Below are 13,375 nucleotides of genomic sequence, written 5' to 3'. Positions count from 1 at the left end.
TCTTTTTAAAATAAATTTTAAAAATACTATTGCTATTTATATATTATTTTTGATGCTGATGACCTTTGACCTAGTACCTTTGTTCTCTTGCTTTTGCTGTCCAGGTAAGTAAAATACTGCCTGAATGTTAAGTGGCACGACTGGTTTTCGCTTTTTGTTTTTTCTTTTTAATCAAAGAAATCTGACTACCTTGCTGAACAGTGTCCCAGATCTGATGTATTCTGATTCTGGGAGGAAGTGTGTCATATGTTGGTAACTGTGTGGTCACTTTTCTCTCATTGCTGAGACAAAATACCCGCCACCCAAAGTTAAGGAAGGAAAGGTTTATTTAGCTCACAGTCTGTGGAAGTTTCAGTCCATACTCAGCTGGCTCGAAGGCAGAGTGGCACACAGCAGAGGGCAACGGTACATGAGGCAGAAAACAGCAAAAGCAGCAAGAGCAGAAAGGGAGGAGCAGGAGAGCAAGCCTATTTCCCTCCCTTCTATTGTATGCAGGCTGTCTGCCCCAGGCTGAATGTAGCACTCACACCCATAATCAAAGCATTGGACCGTGAATCAAGCAAAAGCCCTAGAAGCCCTCCCCATGACTACATGAGGCTTTGGGGGGACATCCAGACACAAACCATAACAGTAATTGATTGAGAGCACACAGGACAGCCTGCCGGGGAGTACCCCAACCTCAAAACTTAAGTCTCCAACACACTATATCACTCCTCAAATAATGAAATTTCATCACCAGACAATATAATTTTGAGGATTAAATGGGTTTATATGTGTAATAAAATCATTTTGGAGAACAGGAATGCATCACAGCTACACATAGCAGGAATTCTGTACTTAAAAGGTCAATTCAAGCAGGAGGTATCAACCTTTATCTAGCAAGATGGAGAGTTGCCTTTTGTTCCCCTGGAGGAAGAACTTATTCTGAGAGCACGAAATGGTGCAAAAGTGCCAATGTCAGATGATGACATTTTGCATAAATAACCTCTCTATTTAATCATCACACGGCATGCTGTGCTGGTGATCTGGGGGCAGGGAAAGAAGTTTACTGTCTCTGAAAACTACAGGTGCAAGCAATGAAGAGGACAGCCAGTAAATTTATCAGTGCTAGAACCTGGAACACAATTTGCAAAGTTGTAGCCAGTTTTTCATTAGCCTCTAAAGAATCAAATTCTGCAATCAAGCAGAAGTCATGTTGATCTCAAAAGTGCAGCCGTTTTCTAGTCAGGCACACACTTGTAATCTCAACACTAGGGAGGCTGAGGCAGGAGGATTGCTGTGAGTTCGAGGCCAGCCTGGGCTACAGAGTAAGTTTAAGGCAGCCTGAACTACACAGCAAGACCTTGTTTCAAAAAAAAAGCTCAGCAGTTTTCTAGATAGTTCTGTTTTTAATCTGCAGTGCTGAACTCCTATGGGAATATGAACTCATCCCTTGCTCTACATGTTCCGAAGAAATTATAGTGTATAAAACATCAATCATTCATTTTTACACTAAAATGTGTTATATTCAACAATGGAAAAAAAGAAAGAAAAAAACTTAAATTGCATCTTCAAAAAGCACTAGCAGACAACCCTCTAAATTCTAAAACTCATATTCTCCTTTTCTTCCTGAGCGCACAGCTATGCCACACATCTGAGAGACCAGCCCCGCACTCCTTATTAGCTAGTGCGTGAGAATTCCAACCAAGGAATGTGTACCAAAGTGAGATAGGCTGTTGGGAAGCCTGCTCCATGACTTCTGCCATGCTACCTCCCTTATGGGCAGGGTAGGTCCAGACCCAGGTTGTTCATGGAAGTCATAAGCTGAAAGCAACAGCACCTCCCTTTACCCAACTTGACCCCCAGCAGTCAACAAGGAGATTTGTCCTGCCATTTTGAAACTTCCTTGGGTGCAAAAAACAACTTCCGCCATACCTGAGTCATTGCACACTGCACATTTAGCTATTACAGCAGATATCCTACACTAATAATTATGTAGTATGTGCAGTATGGATCACCTAGAGCCAAACAGTATTTCTAATTGACAAACGTATGAAAAATTGAATCTCCCATAGAAAAACTGTTCATTGTTTCATAATTCTTCCTTATGGTTTTCTAAGTGTATTTTCCTAAAGCAGGTTCATTTCCTCCTTTGTTACCTGCTTCATGGGATCTAGAAAATAAAGGGCAATGCTTAAAAACAAGAATTTATAAATAAAAATATTATGAAATCATGTGATAATTCACCTGGCAGAAGATTTGAGATCATAATGACACTTAGATAATAAATTGTCTCTGGCTTTCTTATTTTTAAAAAAAAAAAAAAAAAGGTCCAAAATAACCACGAAATTGAATTCTGGGTGATCAAAGTGTGAGTCCTGGATGTACTCTAAATTTTCTGTTGATTTGTCAAGGATCCTTCAATACTCATGAGCTTTAGTTTTCACATCTGAAACACCACTTCCTCCGGTTTCAGTATGAAATGATAACTTCCTTACCTCCCTGCATTTTAAGCACAAAAGTATGGAGAGTAGAATCCCCAGCTAAAACGAATCTATTGGAAGAATGGTTCCTCTGAACACAAATGGGTAATCCCCAGCCAGTGCCTGTCAATCCTAACTTCCTCCCCTCGTCCGATTATCGACTTTGGGCCTGAGGTAGAGTCATCTCCTAATCACTGCACAAGGAATGAAAACCCTTTCAGTCTCAAGGGTAGTCTCAGTGTGTGTTAACGAGGTAACACAGAAGGAAATCGCGGGTAAAAACTAAAAATATGTGGGAAACTCACACGGTCATCTTGGTCTGCCCTTTTCATGGGACCTCAGTGTCCCAGGCACTAGTACAAGAAACGAAGAACTTCTCACCTGCATGGAGCATCTCTGCGTGCCGTTGCTCTCTCTTGCTCCTTGCTCTTCTTCCTTTTCCCCCTCCCACTTGCCCCTCTATGTGTGCTATATTTCTGCCTGTGTTTCACCCAAGAAGACCCTGCAAGCCTCGTGTTGAAGACAGCAGAGCCGCTGTCAACCAGAGTCCCCCAACCGCTGGGTGGAGCAAAGACCTACAACCAGGAACCCTAATCTGATTATGTGAGCAGCACATAAGCCTCTTCATGCGTTTGAGCCACATAAACATTTGGAGACCTGTTTCTCACCTCAGCTATTGTATTTGATATACTAAAATAAAAATTATATTGGAAGAGGATATCACACAAAAACCCCAGACGTGAGGCCATTGGTTTCACAGTCAGGTAACAGCCAGTGAGAAAACAGAACAGGGAATGGAAGGATGAAGCCCACTGCACGCAGCAGCGAACCTTTCAGCGTGACTCCAACTTCCATATTCTGAAAGCAGATCAAGAGCCTTTCAAACCAAGGGCTTCAGGGAAAGTAATTAGATAACACTGCGTTTGTTGTGTATGTTGGTTGATGTTCGTGGCATGCAAAAGAGAGAACATTTCAGGCAAGAATTAGCTAATTTGATGCAATATGTTAAAGGGAACGAAGAGTCTAGAATCTGAACCTTTCAGGAGCTCTCCCAAGCCTGAACTTCAGGGGATGACATCAGCGTGGGCTGCGGAGGTCTTGGCTCCACAGGGAACTGGCGGACTGCAGTTAAGGCAAAAGCACCTGAGCACAGGTGGGGCATAGAAGGATGCTCAGTAGAAGGCAGCTGCATGGATCTCTGGAGATAAGAAGGGAAGAATGTTGTAAAAGGAAGAAGGGGGACACTGAATATTGATGTGCTTCGGTTTTCTCATGCATAAACAGTGCTGCCAACTAGTCATTCTGCCTACATCTCACGGTTGTTGTAAAGGTAAAATGAGATTTCTTTCTCTTTCTTTGGAAAGCCCTTTCATAAGCCACTGTATGCTTAACCGCATTGACAAAATACCAAAAATCTGCCCTGTCATTCATAAGACTTGGAAACAGGTACAGAGAAAGACAACTGCAAAGTTAATAGGAAGAATTTCTCCAAGACCTTGCTACTGCTATAAACTACCAATGGCCCCTTCCTTGAATGAATATTGCCTTATTCATCACTGCAGAATCTTGTCAAAAACCACACACCTTTCTTCTGCTTCTACCTCTTGCAAATGGTAAGGCAATTTTTGAAGGAGTATGTGGCCCTAAGCCCTCTCCTCTCCTTGTCCCCAGTCCCGTTCCACCTCTCCCGCCAACCTGTTTGGATGGTTTCCATGTATAACAAATAGATTTCTAGTGTTTAAGCCATTGTTTAAAACAGGGCAAACTTCCTAGAAAACATTTTTTTTCCCTTTTTAAAAAAACTAAAAATAATGACTATAGGCAAAACAAAGCAATTAGAACTGGGTTTCTTTTGCAGACTGGGGTTAATGAAATATTCAGCTACAATTTCCCATGCAAATGCAAAACAATATTCACATTGAATAAGCACCCTCCCACATAACTGATGGGTGATGGACCCTCACCAAATCCAACCAAAGCAAAACACCAAGTCTACACAAAGAAAAATTGTGGCTATTCATATTTTAAGGTTAACACACTTGCACTGTTTAAAACTAAGTGGTAGAAGCTCATAATACATTTTGTCTATTTCCAGACATTATAGAGAAGACATATTCCACTATTAACTGTTAAAACAACTCTTAAATTTGAAATTTTTGTTAAAATAACTTGATAAATCCTTTCTTTAGCATTTAGCATCAGAAATTAGCTGGCTTATTTAAAAATTTGTTGTAGAATTACAGTGATAAATAGGCATTTTTAAATGCTCATTCCATAATAACAAATGAAAAATTAAAATTCTATCTTCCCATTTCTTCAAGTCTTTTTTACTCCAACAATTAATGTTAAAAGTAAAGATGTGTTATTGGAGAAAAGTCAGTCTGACGATGGCTTGCCAGTTGCTTCCAAGGCAACAGAATTTAGAACTCAGTGGATAAGTTATTATTTCATCATCAGTTATAGTTCTCTTTTCTCCATCTGCAACTTCTCCTCTATCTTCTTTACAGCCATTGGTAGCATCAACTGCATGATGAGCTGCATAAAAATCTCTTCTGCTCTTCGCTTCATTTTTGAAAAGCCCTGGAACTGATTTGCATGCAATGTCCTGAAGCATTTTATCCGATCTATTCAGTCAAGATCTGGCTTGTGCACATGGACAGACATCACAGATAGGGCAGTACTGTCTGGTCCCCAGGTAACTCACAATGCATGTCTCACGGCAGGAATGTAGACATTCTATTACGGTTGTGGCATCAAGGGAGGACCCTCTGCAAACCACAGGCATTAGCTGGGGATTTAACTCACTGATCTTGATGGTGGTTGTTGAGTGCTCATCTCCTGCTGTCTCCCAGCCTGCCTCCTCCTGCTCCTCCTACTCCTCCCACGTGGGGTCTGCCTGTGCCTCAGCCTCCCTTCTTTGAAAAACATAGCAAACAACTCAAATGAATCTTCTGTAGGAAAAAATGTACGTTTTGACACTGAGTTATCTTATTTATCTATTATACCTACTATGTATTTCCAAATTAACTTTGTTCCTAAAATCTATGGGAAATTTAAACAGTAACTTCTTAATACAATTCATAAATCCTATAACAAGGGGCTGAGGATTTAGCTCAGCGGCATAGCGCCTGCCCGGCAAGTGCAAGGTCGTGAGTTTGGGGAAAAAAAAAATTTAAATAAATAAATCCTATAATAACAAATACCACAGTCATGTTTGATTATTATTTCTCCCTCCTGTTCCTAAAGAAGGAGATGCCCATTGAGTTTAGATCCTGCCTTCTAGGCTCTGGCTTCACTTTTCCATGTGACTTTGTAAAAGACCTTTAAACATTGTAAAAGACCTTTAAACAGGTTTATGTTTCCTCATCTTTAAAACCAAGACAGTGACAGTGACACTACCTGCTTCTTATGGATATCGTGAAAATACCAAAAAGAAATTTTCTTTTCTCTCAATGGTAGGAATCAAACTCAGGCCTTGTGCACACCAGGCAAGTGCTCTTCCACTGAGCTACACGCCCACACCCTGCAAAACTATTTCTGGAAACATTTGTATGTAAGTCCGTGACATGCTTGACAACACCTATGAAAAAGACTAGGTTTTTAAGATCTTTCCAAGTTCCCAATGACAATATAATGTACCCAGCAATCAAAAGTTCCTTAACTTTTTTGCTATCTACCTGTGATAAGATCGGTTGAGGTAACACTCAATACATAAATTGAAGACATCGGTATGAATAGGAAGTTGGTATCTTTCTGACACCAAATGTATGGTGTCTTTTCCAATAGCATTGCAGCACCAGTCAGTTCTTCAATTTCCTGACACCAATAGAGTATCCAACCATTCAGCTCAATACTGACATCACCAAGAATTCGCATGATTCCCACAAATTTAGAACTCAGTCCCATAAGAATGCCCCACTTTGGATACCAGCCACAAATGGATGAAACTCTCTGTGCCTGCATAACTGTGACTGTTCAAAACTTACGTAAGGATGAAAATCCACAAGTTGCGAAGGAGTCACTGCCCTGAAATGTGAAAATCCCGACCCAATCGCTATCAGTGAGAGGCCAGTCGCCAAATGACAAGACTAAGTACGTGGTACAGATGTGATTGAGCCACTCACATTTCCGTCTAGAACTTGCAAATTTGGGGATTCCCAGGACACTCCCTTCCTCAGATGAAAGGACTGAATGGCTCACAGAACTCAGGGCAATGCTTTGCCTATTATTACAGTTTGTCTATAAAGAATACAACCAGGAAGATCCGCAGGGAAAATGCCCTCCTCTGCTCCCAGCACATCAACACGGCCACCAACTCAGAAGCCCCCCAAACCTCGTTGCTTAGGAGATTTTAACAGAATTCTCATTGTGTGGGCGTGATCAACTAAATTACTGCCCATTGCTGATTTATTCAACCTCCCCTCCTCTCTTCTAAGCAGAGGCCAAGAAGTGGTGCTGAAAGATTTAACGCTTTAATCCTGCGGCTGATGTCTTATGAGCCGCTCTTATCGCTTAGGAAATTCCAGGGGTTTAGGGAGCTCTGGGCCAAGATAAAATCCAAAGGTGTCTTCTTTGTTATACACAACAGGCATGTCTTAGGAAAGGCAGAAACAAAAACAGAAAAGACGATGCACTATCTGTTCTCTACGCTAAAGCCAAAGTGAGGACAGAATCAGGGCACATCGCCTTGCCTCTCCACCGGTCCCAAAGTGTCAGGCGAGATGAGCACAGAGACTAACTGGGGCTGTTCAGTGCCCTCCAGGGGACGTGCATGAGCAGCAGAGACTTGACCTCAGGAGCCTGAGGCCCTGGGGCCCGGGGCAAGCAGTCCTCACCCTCTTCACCTGCCCACGTTCCCCAGCTCAGGGCTGAGCTGGAAGCCTCTGGGGACTTTTCCTCCTCGCTGGATTCTGAGTCCTCACTGCTGATGACTGCACAAAAGAACAAAACTCACTAGAGGTCCCAGCGTGAGTGAGCCAGGAGCTGACACATCGGGAAACCCGTACTGTGGGGACACCAGAGAATTCAGAAGCTCAGCTAACTTTTAGGCAGAGATGTCCGCACTCCAGCTGGTCACTCTGGTCACTGTCCTCAGCTGCTGAGGCTAAGGACAAAGTGAGGTGGCCATGAGGGCCAGCCTTGACCTCCAATTCCTCATCTCTCACTCTAGCTGTCTCTTCTAGGTGTCTCTCCCCATATGTCATCCCCATATCCTACCTTTGTGTTCTCTCAGTCTGTTTCTCCAGTGCATGTTTTCTTCCTTCTTTCCTTTCTTTTTTCCTTCTTCCTTCCTTCCTCCCTCCCTGCCTTCCTCCTTTCTTTCCTTCCTTCCTTCCTTCCTTCCTTCCTTCCCTTCTGTGGCACTGCAGATCATATTCAGAGCTTTTGTACTGAGTTATATCCCAGCCTTTGTTTTTTTCTAGACAGAATCTCACTAAGTCACTAAATTGCCCAGGCAGGCTAGGCTCTAATTTGCTACCCTCCTGCCTCAGCCTCCCAGAGTAATGGGACTACAGGCACATACCACCACATCTCCCTTCCAGGGCCTTCTGGTCTTGCCTTTTCTGTCTCTTCATCCCTCTCCTCCAACATGCTCCCTGGCATCCTCGCCTCGTGTATCTCCTCTTAACTATTTCTCCCCTCCCGGGTCCCTCAATACTTCCCCATTTCCTATCAATTTTTCTTGTTAACTAAAATCTCCCTGGACTGAACGCCATTCTGGGTTCCCTAGGTCACCGAGCTGAACTGTGATGACACAGCCAGCCTGTCACCTCTGCTGTAACACCCAAGGGTCACCCCATAATTGATGCCCTTGCTTGCCCTTACCAATGATTTCAGTTACTTGATTCTTCACTGTCTGTGACTTCCAGAAGTCTCCACACACATGCTGTCATAACCGCATATTGCCTCCCCTAAAACCAAGAATGCTTGGTGAAGAATTTCTGTCCGTCCTCAGAAAGCCTCGTGGTACCCAGCTCTCTCTCTCCTCACCAGATGTGATAGTGTAACTCTAGTGCTGAATTTTCCCTCCTTCTACCTTGCCTCCTGCCTCACTCTGCACCTGCACCTTACTTTCTGTCTTTCTTCGTTTCTCAAATGCTTTCCTTTTCACCCTCAACTGTCTTTTGGTGTTTTTCTTTTCCCTTTACCTGCTGTTATCATTTATTTCCTGGTCATTGTCTTGGTTGGATTTTGTGTTTCTAACATAATTAACTCTTAACCTGAAGTTCTTAAGTTCTTAACTTAATTCTTACACTAATTTCCACAAACGTAGCCTATTACAAACAGAGTGGGCTCTCCTATCCTTGGGTTCTTCATCCACAGATTCAATAAACCAGATCCGAAAGACTTGGAAAAATGTATTCCATCTGCACTGAACAGGGACTGAACTTTTCTTGTCATTGTCCCCAAAACAATAGAGCAAAAGCCTATTTACACTGCATTTACACTGAATTTTGTATTATGAGTAATCTGGAGATAGTTTAAAGTGCACAGGAGGATATGTGTAGGCTATATGTAAATGCTATGATCTTTTATATAAGGGGAACTTTGCATTGAACAGCCATAGATTTTGGTATGCATGGGGAGAAACTAATCTTCATAGATACTAAGGGAAAATTGTATGTATAAATATAACTCTTAAAATTTTTGGGGGGGGGGTTTTTTCCAGTGCCAGGGATTGAACTCACAACCTTGGGCTTGCCTGGCAGGCGCTGTGCCACTGAGCTAAATCCCCAGCCCAAACTCTTAAAATTTTTTAAATTTTCCATATAACTATATCACTGATTTGTTTACCTAACTACATATCCAGTTTGTAGGGCATCAAAATATGAATACTTTTATTTCCTGACAAATAGTAATTGAGCTGTAATTGTGACAAACCCCATGATCAGCTTAGAGCACATGGTCCCTGCTTCTTAGTCACAGTCTACTGGAGGCAGGACGTGATTATCACATCACCATGATGAAGCATGAGTGTTACCTCAGAACAAATGGGAAGTGCTCTGGGAACACACAGTCTCACTCAAGAAACAGGAAGAGATTTTCTGAAAGAAGTGTCATATAAGCAGGAGACAGCCAGATTTGGGACAGGCTGGGAAGGTAGAGGACAAGACAACAGATCTAACTAGAAGACACAGCATGGCCAAGAACAATGAGAGTAACTAAAATAAGCAACCAAGAGAAGTAAATGGGACTTTTTGGTGTGAAAGAACAAAGGCTGGATAAATAGGAAGGATCCCTGTGGCTTCAGCATTGGAATGAAGGAGATTTTCTGTGAAGCCAAGGTTTGTGAAAATCACCATGGTGTAGGTTGGAAAATAGTATGAACATGTCCTCACTTCTGTAAATGCCACAAGCTAAAGTTCAAGGGAGAGTTGCCAGAGATCTTAGTTCCATCACAGCAATGGAAAAACATGGTCAGGGGGCTGGGGATTTAGCTCAGTGGCACAGCACCTGCCTGGCAAGTGCAAGGTCATGAGTTCGATTACTGGTACTGGAAGAAAAAACAAAAGAAAAGAAAAGGAAAACATGGTCAGCTTACTGCCATGTCACAGTGCTGGTGACAGATGGGGCCTGGAAGCTGAGGGAGGACTCAGAATGACTCCTGAGTTTCTGGATTGAAAAACTGGACATTGGTCCACATTACTAGAGATGGAACCTGGGCAAAGGAAGGTGGGGAAGAAGACCTGATTTCATGGAAGATGACCATGAGCTTAATTTTGAAAGCACTAAACTTGAGACTCCTGAGAGAAAAATCAAGCGAGACGTGTTTGGAGCCAGTCCATGAATAAGTTGAGAAGCCAAGTCTGGCCAGGCAGCATGTATTTGGGATCCATCAACATGGAAGATGGCAGAAATCACAGATGGGTGAGACAGCCTAGAGAAAGTTTTATTTTAATCTGAAAGCTTAGAGATGCCAGTCTGAAAACTGCCTGGCAAGCACAAGGTCCTGAGTTTGATTCCTGATTCAAAAAAAATGTTCAGCATCAGTGGTCATTCAAGAAATGCAAATTAAAACAATGCTGAGATTCCATCTCACCCCAGAAAGAATGGCTATCATCAAGAAATCAACCAATAACAAATGCTGGAGAGGTTGTGGGGGAAAAGGAACTCTTTTCCACTGCTGGTGGAAGTGTAGACTGGTACAACCACTGTGGAAATCAGTGTGGAGATTCTTCAGCAAACTAGGGTTAGAGGTCCCATTTGACCCAGCTATTCCCCTTTTGGATATTTTTCCAGAAGAACTGAAAACATCATACCACAGCAATATATATGCACCCATGTTTATAGCAGCACAATTTGTCATAACTAAATCTTGGAAACAACCCAAATGCCTATTAACTGAGGAATGGATTGAAAAGATGTGGTCATTTTATACAGTGGAGTATTACTCAGCTGCAAAGAAAGATAAACTTGAGGCTTTTATAGGCAAATGGATGCAACTAGAGAGCATACTCATAAGTGAAATAAATCTGACCCACATGTATAAACATCATATTGTCTCTCTAGTGTGAGAAATGGAAAAAGTAAATAAAATCCAAAAGGTACAGTGGATATTATGAAAAGGAAAGAAACTGCAGAAACTGCTCAAAAGGAAAGAACAACTGGGATGGGGAAAAGAAGAAAAGAAAGAAAGAAGGAAGGGAAATTATATATATATATATATGATAATTATATATATATAACTAATATAATTGTACTACTAATTTCTATTGCTTTATTGAAAGGTACAGTTAATGCCTAATTGATCAATTTTGCATGCCTATATCTGGTAATCTGAACAACTACTTTGATGATAACTATATGCACTATAACAATCATTGTTAATTTCCTACCATCTTGCTTTGAAATTCTGTATCATTTTTATTGTTTTATTTTTATTCTCTGTTAAATAAAAAAATAAAGGGCTGGGGATTTAGCTCAGCAGCACAGTACCTGCCTGGCAAGCGTGAGGTCGTGAGTTCGATTCCTGGCACCGGAAAAAAACAAAAAAGAAAAAAAAATGTATACAATAGTTCATTCCTGGATAGAATAAGAGCAGAGATTACACATGAGTCAACAGGAACAGATCATCAGAAGGGGAGGGCTCTCAGTGTGATCACGTGAGGTTTTGTGAAACAGAGTTCCCATTGAGAGGGCAAGAGAGCCTCCATTTCCTCTTTTAACTCCATATTAAGAGAAGTCACTTAAAGTTCACTTAAGCTGTAGTTGACCCCCACTTTTCACCCCTTTGCCTTGGTTAGTTATCAACTCACTTAAAGCAGAGCAGAGTCATAAAATGGGAACAGAACAAACAGGACAGATTGGGAAGTAAGCCAAAAGTTAAGCTACAGTGATCATTTGGAATTTGGCTGTCTGACCTTCTGGGAGAAGTAAACTATGCGATAATTGTGTGACATTCTTCTAATATTCCTAAAAATGAGGTGATGGTTACTATGGAAACCTAGAATGTACTTAAACCAAAGGTGAGACCCAGATTGGGGTGGACTTCTTCTCTAGCTCCTGGTTAGAGACTGTTGGTCAGCTGGCTTTAAAAAGCTGTTTGTTCTTGCTCTTTTGGTCTCTTGTGAATACCATTCTCAATGAACTTGCTTGCCATATCATCTTGAGTGTGAGATTGGCTTCACGAGAAAAAAGAAAAAAAAAAACCCTTGCTTGAGGAGTCCTATGCCTCTTGGCTACACCAGCCACTCCTTGGGTGGCAGGGTACCCCAGCTGATTTCAGCTGGCCACCTGGGGTGACTGTGTACCAGGATGCTAAAGTTGCATAAGTGGAACGACTAAAGCTCCACTCTCTGACCTAGGTAAGATTTAAAATTGGATTCTATTGTTTGCCTTTGATTTCTTTTTCCAGACTGACAATTTGATGGGCCTGGGCTCCCAGACATGGCAGCCATTTGGTCTCAGTATAGCTGAGTTTGCTCAGAGCTTTGTCTCTGAGTTCGTTCAGAACTTTGTCTCTGAGTTTGTTCAGAGTTTGTCTCTGAGTTTGTTTTGGATTTGGTCAGTTCTGGACTCTATAAAAATTTTTCAAACTGATAGTCAGTGGTGACTCATGATTCCCGGGATTGTTTGGCTTTGTTTGTCTGTTTGCCTGCTCTATGTTTTTCTCCCAAATGTGCCAGTAATTTCCGGTCACTGCACCCTTGGGCTCTTGTTTGGATTGTTGGTTGAGTGGGGGAGGAAAGACCTGCTAAGGTAAACTGTTCTGTCTTTGTTCTAAATTGACCTATCATGGGCTAGGCAGACAGTAAGCCCACCATTCTGGCTTATGCACGATTAAGAATTGTGACAAATTTAAAGGTAGTGTGCGTTTGTGGATTCCAAATCAAGTTCTGGTAATTACGGAAAGGTCCCCTAGGCAGAAAGCCCTTGTTTAGCTCCTGAGGAAGATGATCCTCTCTTTTGTCTCCCAACTCAGCCACCACCCCATTCTGCACACCCCCTTGCTTGCCTCAGTGGGAGAGTCTTCCTCAGCTGCAGCACTGACCCTGTGGCTTTCCATTCTCGCCACCACAGCCGGCCTTCCCCTGAGCCGATCACAGATTCGGATGAGGAAGTCTCCTCCTTGGGTCCAATCCCAGTCTTGCCTCTCTGGCAGACTGCTGTGATGGAGCTGGGAGGAAACACTCATTCTGCATTTGGAGAACTCAAAATCCCTTTTCAGAGCAAACTTGGGCTTTGATTACTTTGCTGGAATTGGTGTTTGAGGCTCACCACCCCACCTGGGGTGACTGTTAATAGATAATGTTAACTGTGTTTTGTTCAGAGGAGAGGGAAAGAATTTTAAAGGTGGCTGAGAAATACATGAGATTAGATATGGGAAAAACTGCACAGGACAAAGAAACTCCAGCTGGGATTACAACACTGAGGAGGGGCTAAATGCTTTTTTTTTTTTTTTTTTTTTTTTT

The 13,375-nt window shown here is 42.1% G+C and overlaps 1 protein-coding gene across 10 annotated transcripts in view; it reads right to left on the bottom strand.

Annotated features, from left to right (window-relative positions):
• LOC102027482 (nuclear body protein SP140-like protein) overlaps positions 1-13,375 on the bottom strand; it is a 143,168-nt gene that overhangs the window by 105,686 nt on the left and 24,107 nt on the right. The window contains exon 6 of one of the 10 annotated variants that reach the window (XR_001236169.1): positions 11,400-11,433. The exons of 8 other annotated variants lie outside the window; for them this stretch is intronic. The gene's annotated coding sequence lies outside the window, so the exon portion shown is untranslated. Of the gene's footprint in view, positions 1-11,399; positions 11,434-12,918; positions 13,081-13,375 lie in introns of those variants that run through there. One more of the 10 variants, XR_001236164.1, reaches the window with a different exon arrangement.

The sequence above is a fragment of the Chinchilla lanigera genome, unplaced genomic scaffold, assembly GCF_000276665.1.
Source record: "Chinchilla lanigera isolate Chin_1 unplaced genomic scaffold, ChiLan1.0 scaffold00052, whole genome shotgun sequence".
NCBI lineage: Eukaryota > Metazoa > Chordata > Mammalia > Rodentia > Chinchillidae > Chinchilla > Chinchilla lanigera.
Note: the sequence above shows the minus strand (reverse complement) of the source record. Positions and strands in the feature narration are given on the sequence as shown.